Raw genomic sequence first — 9,570 nt, 5'->3', positions numbered from 1 at the left:
TGCATTGCCCACTGATGCTTTGCTACTTAACCTTGTCCTTTGAAATAAGAAGAACATAAGGAGGAGCTGATCTGGTTGCCTACATGTTCACCCAGATAAGTGGAACCAAAGCATATTTGGTACCAGTGCTTGACTGCACTAGAAAGTGAACAGGAATTATGATGGAGCAAATGATCAGGAAATATAATTATTGTTGCCTACCAAAATGTAGATCAACATTTGTATGCCCATTCCTTAAAAACAGGAGGGGGGAAGGGAGGGATAAGTGATAATGAAACAACTTTTTCATTTCCATAATATCACCCTTTAACAAATAATGGATGAAATAGATGTTTTTCTCATAGTTAAGTATTTCACACAGAAAATAATGAAGCCCACATAATTTCAGATGAGGAGAGGGGAATTAGCACCTCTGTTGGGCAAAATGTGGCTCATGAGGCAAAAAACAGACAGAGATCATTTGACGGCAGTCTCAGATTCCTTTGGATCTGGCATGTGTGTCAATCTTCTGACACAGGTAGGTAGCCGTGTTGGTCTGCCATAGTCGAAACAAACAAATAAAAATGCCTTCCAGTAGCACCTTAAAGACCAACTAAGTTTGTTCTTGGTATGAGCTTTCGTGTGCATGCACACTTCTTCTGACACTTAAGGACAATCCTGATCACTTAAGTCATAAAGCCTCACACCACAGGCTGCCTCCTCTACACAACAATGGTGTCCTCCCTCTCTCTCCCTCTTGGGTTCAGCATACCTCCATTTGGGTCTCCTCAGCTCCATGTTCTTCATTCCCTCCTCTTAAAAAACAAAGCCCACCATCTTTCCTCAGGCAAGCTCTTTCTTCCTCACCCACCCCTGGCCTCCCTCCTCCCTCCCTGCCTGTGCGGCTGTGCCAGAGAGAGCCTGTTCGCTCCCATTGTGCTATCTTTGGGTCCTAAATTAAAATTTATGACATCTTGAAATGAGCAGTGAGGGTAATTTTGCTTCTGAGTGAAGATGCTAATGAGTCTCCTTAATGGCGTGAATAAGGAGTTGACGGGTCGTGTGTCACTTTGCACAGCCCGCGCCGGTGGTGTAATGGCCACAGTAAGTGTCTGTAATTATACCCTGTCTCGCTGTATTTTGGCAGCCGTTGTGGGAGAACAGGCGGCTCAGTCATATACACGGGAGGAGGGGGAAAGAGGGGAAACAGATTCCTTGTACTACTCTCTGCATCTCTAGGGCCAGCCTTTACTTCTTCCTACCCCACTCCAATAAGCAGGCTTTCTGGAGTTGGATGATTGGAAGAATCAGCCTTGGACATCTCTCTTGGTTTCTCTTCTGGTTTTGTCTCCTGAGAAGGTGGGACTCTTCATGAATGCACTGGTGTCCTCTTCTCACTCTACACCTCCTGAAGAATGGTCAGTCTCATCAGGACAAAGACCAAAAGCCACAGATCAGTTGAACTGAAAGGTCACCAAGTCCATAAAAAGGCTAGGGGAATAGGAATTTATTGGAACAAAGGCTGGAAGTTTGATGTTTCTGCTTTCCACCTTCCTTTCTCCTTCCACCCACCCTACCCCTCCCCCACAACCCCCCAGTTGTGATAGCAGAGCTTCCCTTCCATCCTGGCTGCAATGCTGTGACCTGCTTTTCTGGTTGACCCCAACAGATGTACTGTAACCATTAACCATTTTTCCAAATGATGCTTTAATCACCGTTTGCAATTTTCTGTGTTTATAAATCAAATGGTACAGTTACATTGACTAAAATGCACATACAGTTTTCAAAAGACCCATTTCTACTTTCTATGCTACCATTAAAAACTTTCACAAGAAACACATTCTTGACTAGCAGGTAAAATGGTCACTTGTGAAAACAACTTATATCCCTTCCATATTTCACAAAACAAGTGCAGAACAGTTTCCTCCACCTTATGACTGCAGATGGGTCTGCCTAACCTCTACACAATCCTTTGGCAGAGATGTTTTCTGCTACTACAATTCAATTTAGCAAGCCAAAGCAGTCACATGACAGAGGGAGATGATTTCCCTACCTGGTTTCATGCTTCTGATAACAAGTGACTTCCAGACGACCTGTTTATTGAGCATTTAGCCTGATTAGTTTGCAAAAAGTATGCAGGGAATTTAAGAGGACATCAGCCATATTTACTGAACATTCATTCCCATTTGTCTGCAGGGAGGTCGTACAATCCAACCACTATTATCACACACAAAGTGAACTCCAGCTATTGCCGACTGTCTTGCTACATTTCATCCAGAGACTAGACTAGACACCAGCTGACAAATCCTTACAGCCTGCCACAGAACTCCTACAAGGTGGAAAGTATTCCTGGAAACATCATCAGGTATGACCTTAGTTCATAATGGGTACGGGTCAAACCTCTCAGGCCTGAGTGTGTGCTAGTCTAGACCATACACAGCACTCCTCTGCACCTGAACACTATAGAGGAAGACCAGCCATGAATGGGCAAGCTGCCTTTTCCACTAATCTATCATTGAGGAACCCCCAACTAAGCTTTTGAGGAGTCTCAGAGCTCCTCTGTAAGAATGAGAGTAAGTCCTTTAGTAGCTTAGCAGAGTGGTAGGCTTGTATTAAGATTCAAACCAAGTCAGGAAAATTATTATAAAGCATTTACAAAAACAATATAGAGGTCTATATAGGCTGCTGTTTACATCAACAATAGGTTTGCCTGACTTTGTTATGATGATACCCAAAAGTTACAGGTTACATGTCTAGGTCTTAGAAGAGAAACAGGTACTTCTCTTAAGCATCTTGGTGGAGAGCAACAACAAGCGAAGTTCAGTGTGATTGCATATGAAGACAGTTTAAAAGCACATGGACCACTTCTGAGTCTGGGATTTTGCCACTTTATAGCAAGATGGTGCTGGTGATTTATTAGTCACTTTCCTCACGAAAGTGACCCAAAGAGACTTAGAAGATTACCTGGAAATTTGTTACTGCTGTCAAGGAACCTAATAAAAATATAGGGGCATAAGAAGCCGCCGCATGCCAGGTCAAAGATCAAAGAGAGGACACTTACGTTGGTTGAGCTAAGAGGAAAAGGAACACACCACACACTGATGACCCATTTAGCAACTCACAACGCATAAAGAAGGCAGAATTTTTCATATTATCCAGCTTAAGTCAGAAAGGAACATCAAAGGGATGATACTGACAGGTGTTAAAAGGTGGCATTTCCATTCCTCTTTATAGTTATATTTAATATATAAACTGGTGGGGTGTGGGCTTCCCTTCTGGAATGGCTGACCGGAGACCCATAAGATTCAACATTATAATGTTGTGAATGTAGCATATGATTTCAGATATAGGATACTGCCATATTTGTGGCAGGAGATGCAAGTTCATTTCTTGTCCAATATGTCTAGTGTTTATCAGATTCTCCCAAGATTTCTGGTGCAGATTTTTACAAACAGATCATCTTCCCACTGTGTATGTTAATAATTTGACACGGGAAGAGGTGCACTCCTGTGCCTCTCCTTTCCCTGGGCTCCCCCCAAAATGGGGAGCTGTCACAGTCATGCAACCCTGGTTGACACCAACAGCAGCACATCACATTTAAAAGGCAGTTTTCTCTTCCAGCAACTTTTCTCATGGGGCAAGGGAAGAGCTAAGTCAATTATTCACACATCTTCCCCTATTATCACCTGTACCGCCCAAGAAAACTGTTTCTTTTTAAAATCCAAAATGCATGGAGGCCGACTTGAAAAAAACCACATTTCCCTGTTTAAAAATTGACTCTTAGTGCCACATCACACGGATCATATTCTCCCTGCTTCTAATAACCAAACAAAATGCTCACCTGCCCAGATCCCAGGAATTTCAATATTTCATTCCATTAAAGATGCAGGAAAGACAAACCAGGAAGGCTGTGCTGGGGCTGATGGGAGTTGTAGTCCAAAACAGCAGCAGGTTAGGGGGTGCTGAACTAGACCAAGGTCTCCCTTTAACTACTCAGCGCCATCCCTGGGCAGCCGCAAGCTCTTTTTTTATGTCAGTGACGCACGTCGCTCCAGTTGCCTTGGCATTTTGCCAGTCAAACCTCTCTGAGGGGCAAAATTTGGGCAACCCCTGTATCCCCACCTCCAGGTTCTGCAAGCCAAGATCCTTATCCGGACAATTACAAAATGAAACCCTCTTTCTACTAATTCCATCTGTCGTGGGAAAACACAGATGCCAATGGATCTGTGCGGAGGAGATTGGGCACATCAGAGAGAGGCAGCTTCCCACGGAAATCAATAAAAGTGTCTATTACAGAGATACAAGCCGCAGTGTTTTAGAGGACAATATCAATAAACTCTGGAGAGCTGTTCACACACTCAAATCAGAGGTTGGCAAGCAGATTGCTTCCCTGCGTCGGAGAGATCACGGCCATTGAAATATTGAAGTACTTGCATATAAACTGCTCTTTCAAGTATTTTTGACAAGGGTACTAATTAAATCTTAATTGACACTGCACTAATTAGCTTCTTAATTACATGGAACCACATAATTAGCAGCACACTCTGCACTAATTGTTAATTAGGAAAACCAGGCCTCCCCCCTTCCCACTCCCCCTGTTGTCTTTTTTAACTAAAGAGCCTCTTGTATAAGAGAGGCTTGAGGAACAATAGGACTGGTAAATCCCTCTACAGAGAAAGGAGCTGCTGCTCTGGTCTCTGCCTTTGCTCCACTGCTGTTACGCTGAAGGATGGGAGTGGGGAGGATGGGCTCAGAAGGCGCCCCACTGGTACGGAGCTGGAGCTCTTCCAGGGAAAGGTGCTCCGACCACTAGTGACACTTGCCAGCTGCTCCTGAATGATTGAAGGGTTATTATTCAGAAACAGAACATAAGTCTACCATCTGGAGAGCCAGCCAATTAACCACTCCTGTGCCGGTTTTGCACTCAGTCCTGATAGTACCCCATATATTTAGGCCTTTCTCAACCCAACAACTCTCTTTTTTTGTATCACTGTTCCAGACCTCAGAAGTTTAACTCTCACATATGCCAGATTTTTCATTTTCCTAAAATCTCTGATCTGACGAGAAGATTATCTGCTTGCCTCCATAGAGTCACCAGAATCAAATGTTCTGTTGTGTTTTTTAAATTGTTGAATTTTACACCTGGAGAGTGCTTTTTTGGGGGGGGGTATTGTCAGGGCCGTCTTAGAGGGATCGGCCGCCATGGCGCGGCGATCCCTCGGCACTCCCGGCGTGCCGCCTCTCCGCTCACCTCCCTCCCGCGCTGGCCGCCCCTCGGGAGGGGGGGTGGCCGAGCGGTGGAGGAGGGGCGTGGCGCTGGAGCAGCGCAGGGCTTTGCGCGCCCTACCAGCGCTCCAGCTGGGGCTCCGGGAGGCGAGGGCGGCTGGCTTTCAGCCCGCCCGTGGGGGCGGGTTGGGGAGGGGGCGCCCGGTATGCCGGTGGGCTCGTGGGGGCGCCCCTGGGGGGCCCGGCGCCCTGGCGCGGCGCGCCACCAGCCCCTATGGACAAGACGGCCCTGGGTATTGTAAATCACTTGTAGATAATCAGTATGTGGCAGTTAATAAATTTAATAAATAAAAATAGTCTCCATACTTTGTATTACTCATTGTAGAGGGTAGATATGTGTGTTTAATGCTACTCAGCCTCTTATGCACTGTGATGTATTTATTTATTTGAAGATTGAGAGGAGCAAGGTTAAAAAGTTTTTACTTGCTAAATCTTTAATCCCTTCCATGGCAACCCATATCAGCTATGGTGACCAGATGCACTAGAACAAATTGTGGCTATACCTAGAGGTTGTGTAGGAAGCTGACACAATAATCCTTTTGAAATAATTGAAATTGTTTGTCATCTCGTAGTATGGTGGGGAGGGGGAAGAGAAAAAAGCTACCTACCTCCTATAGGAACTCCTTGTGCCAACAAGTCTACTTTTCCTGTTCAAAAGCACACCGCATCACTCTGGCAGTGCTACATTTCTATTTCATGGATTCAAATAAAGTAATTGAATGACTGACAAAAAAGAAGAAGCTACATTAGCAGGGGGTGAGGTGGGAATATTAGGCTGCTAGGCCTAGAACAGCATTTCTTTCTAAAAATGTTTGCAGGGCAAAAAGAAGCACAGTATGCTCAATAAATTTGGCCATTCTATATTTCTCCACATTTGAGGACTTTTGTTTGCATTTGAAACATGCTGATTTCACAAACACATTTCCTCCTCTGTAGATAAAAAGGGCTTAGTTTAGAGAAGAGGGTTGAAGTGATGTAATGAGGAAGGAGAGAGCAACATTGAAGCTGGGATGCGTCATGTAGAGCAAGAGAGGCTGCGGGTGCTGCTACCAGGGAGTAAGCTGTCACCTTTTGGGGCGCTACTGTTGTGAGGCCCTCAGGTTGTATATCTGTGTAAATACACCAAGGTTCTTGCTGTGCTGCATCCACGGCTGAAAGAGCAGCAAAGGAACGAGAGACAACAGGGCTGATGCCGAGACTGGAAGTGGTGGTGAATGTGATAATGTGAACCCCTATAAATCCTAGAATATGCTTCTAATAGAAGAGTTATGGTAACCTGCTGCTTTATGAAACTGATGATTTGGCAAGATGCCGTCCCCCACTGGGACAGGAGGACAGATAATACGTCAATCACAAAGATACAGCTCATAAGCTAGAACATAAGTTGATGCATGGTGCAAATGTCTACACGTAACACGGGTTCCCAACATGCATACTAACACAATGTAACAGATAACGGTGAGAATCAAAGTTTAGTTAGCAATGCTCATTGCGCATGTGTATTAAACATGAAATGAGGTAATGATGTACATGATTGGTGAAAATTTAAATCCTTTGTTTGAAATGTTATAAATACCCCTGTCCGGACCCTTGGGTGGGGTTGCAGTTTTGCGAAAAGATTCAACTGTAACCTATTGCTTTGCAATAAACAACAATGGACTCCTAACTCCTGTTGTCTCTGAGTTTTATTGGCGTAACTCAGAAGATAAGCCATTTTCGGCTTACAACAGTGGGAGGTCTGGAGTGGAAACACCTTACACTCTGGAGTTGCTTTTTTGCCTCCACCAACAAATGTGCCAAATCAGTCATCCCTCACAGCTCTCCCCAGAGTGCCACCTGAGGCGACTGCCTCAGCAAGGCTAATGGTGGTGCCAGCGCTTCAAAAGGTATGTCTCAAACAGCATACCAAGGCCCACTTCATCTTGATTCTGTTGTTTGATATCTGCAAGTGGCCATTCCAACCGGTTTACAGTGCACCTTTTTGAAGGTTCCTCTTCTCTTGATTCCTGCACTGCTACCTTTCCTCAGGAAAGAAGGAAGTGGCCTCCACTTTTACCATCCTTACTTTAGTTTGCCACCAGAGTCACGGAGGAAGCTGCCATCTGGATACGGCCTAAGGCGCAGAAAGATACATTCAGAGGGCATGAACCAGACTGAGAATCACTTTTATGGCCCATTGATCTTAACAGGAGAGATTTAGACATATGCTTAATTTTCCTGTTGAAATCAATGATGTGTAAAATCCTTAACTTTAGCTAGATTGTGCCCAGCCTAAATATTAGGATGAATTTTCCCAGGATATAAGAACTGTTGGACAAAAGCAGAATAAGAAATGCTATGAGAGCTCCATCAACAGAAGTATTAAAGAGCCGCTGGCTGTATCTTTAAAAATGCCAGGTTAGATAATTATTAATGTAGGGACTGGCCTCCTAGAAGATGACCACTGATGTCCCTTTTACAACCAGGTTGCTTTTAATTTGTGTAATTTCTATACAATGGACACTTCAAAGCCTTTAGAATACCATCTTTTAGGGATGCTTCATATATAATATTTTTAGCAGGTACGTACAGTGCACACAAGAAAGCTGTAACCTGGGAGGGAGATGTGTCAGGAATCTGTGGGTCAAAGAGGTTTTTTATATATATATATTAAAAAACAACCTTTTAAGAATACATTTTTGCCTCCTGTGATGTGTGAAGCAACCTTTATTTAAAGTTCATTTTGTTCTGCTAACACTGTTTTAAGTGCACGATGTGCCTATGCCTTAGATTTACTCCTGTGTTGGTAGTATATAGCACTAAGGAGCTATGCCCATGTGCTACTATGTGCCTCACTTCTATCTCTCTCTCTCTTTCTCTTTCTCTGATCTACTTCAGACTCACATTGCCTTTGAAACACCCTCTTCCTCCTTCGGCAGCCGAAAAATCAGCTACAATGGTCTCTTATTAAGATGCTTTCATTTCCACTCACTGCTTCTGGTCCTGCAGCACCAATCCTTGCGCCTTTGCAAAATGAAAACCCCAAAGGCACCGGTACTGAAAGTTTCTTTCTGCCTGACTCCCTCTCTCTCTCACTTAAAGCACCATTTTCCAGGAAATATAAAAGCGGCTTAACACCTGCCATATAGTTCAACTTTCACAAGAATCCGAAAGAATGCAGCTCTGGAACAAGAGTGCAAAAGGGGGGAAAGTGGCTCCCACTTTCTGAGGAATGAGGGGATGGTGGGGTGAGGGAGAGAAAATATCTAGGTTTTCAACAGGAAGGGTGGAGGAATAAAGAAGCAAAGGGAATTATTCGCATTTGACAAATCTTTCTAATTAGGGGCCAATTATATCCTCAGATTCCTAATTGGGATTCTGGCAGTTTTTCAGGCTTGTAGGGTAATTACAGGCTGGTAATTCTATTAAGAGGGAAATTTGGGAGAAATACCTTATCATAACATTTAGCTTTTGCCATCTGTGCTGACAAGCCATGGCAGGGGTGGAAATAGTGGGACTTTCCCACTGAGGCCTAAAGATCTTTCCTTGTCTGACTGGCATGCTTGTTGAATTGGCCTTCAGATGGTGTAAATTGGCATCCCTTCCAGAGCAGCGAAAAAGGAGATGCCCAGACTTTTAGCTTTGGAGCCTCTATAAGAACACAGAAGGTGGGCAGCATTCACAACACTGACACAGTTTGCATATCACATTAAACCATAGTTTAAAACAAACTATGGTTTAATGTGAACAAGCAGCGTGCTGGCACATGCTGCTCAAAAGTTCCCACAGTGCTCCTCTATGACACCACAGATGAATGATACCAGAATGTATAGATATGAAAATAAAAATGGGCATTAGCAACAAATGATATCAACAGTATTGCCAGCTTTTTGTTGCTTAGGAAAAGAAACAGATCCTTTTTAAAAAGTAATTTTATTGCATTTTTTTAAAAAACAACAACAACAACAACAAAACACAACACAACATTCAAACATACAAATAAAACACAAACATTTCACAAGCAGAAACAGATCCTGGCTTGTTGTTTCATCTAAGCACAGGGTTGTTTTGTTTACCACACAGAAACAAATAGTAAGCAAAGAGTGTCCAGCGCTGAGGGCCCTCTGGTGGTTCCCTCACTGCGAAAAGCAAAGCTACAGGGAATCAGGCAGAAGGCCTTCTCGGTATTGGCGCCCGCCCTGTGGAACGCCCTCCCATCAGATGTCAAAGAGATAAACAACTACCTGACATTTATAAAACACCTGAAGGCAGCCCTGTTTAGGGAAGTTTTTAATGTGTGACATTTTAATCTTTGTTGGAAGCTGC

Source organism: Lacerta agilis, chromosome 6 (assembly GCF_009819535.1).
Source record: "Lacerta agilis isolate rLacAgi1 chromosome 6, rLacAgi1.pri, whole genome shotgun sequence".
NCBI classification, from domain to species: domain Eukaryota; kingdom Metazoa; phylum Chordata; class Lepidosauria; order Squamata; family Lacertidae; genus Lacerta; species Lacerta agilis.
The sequence above is the reverse complement of the archived record's forward strand: the minus strand, read 5'-3'. Positions refer to the sequence as shown.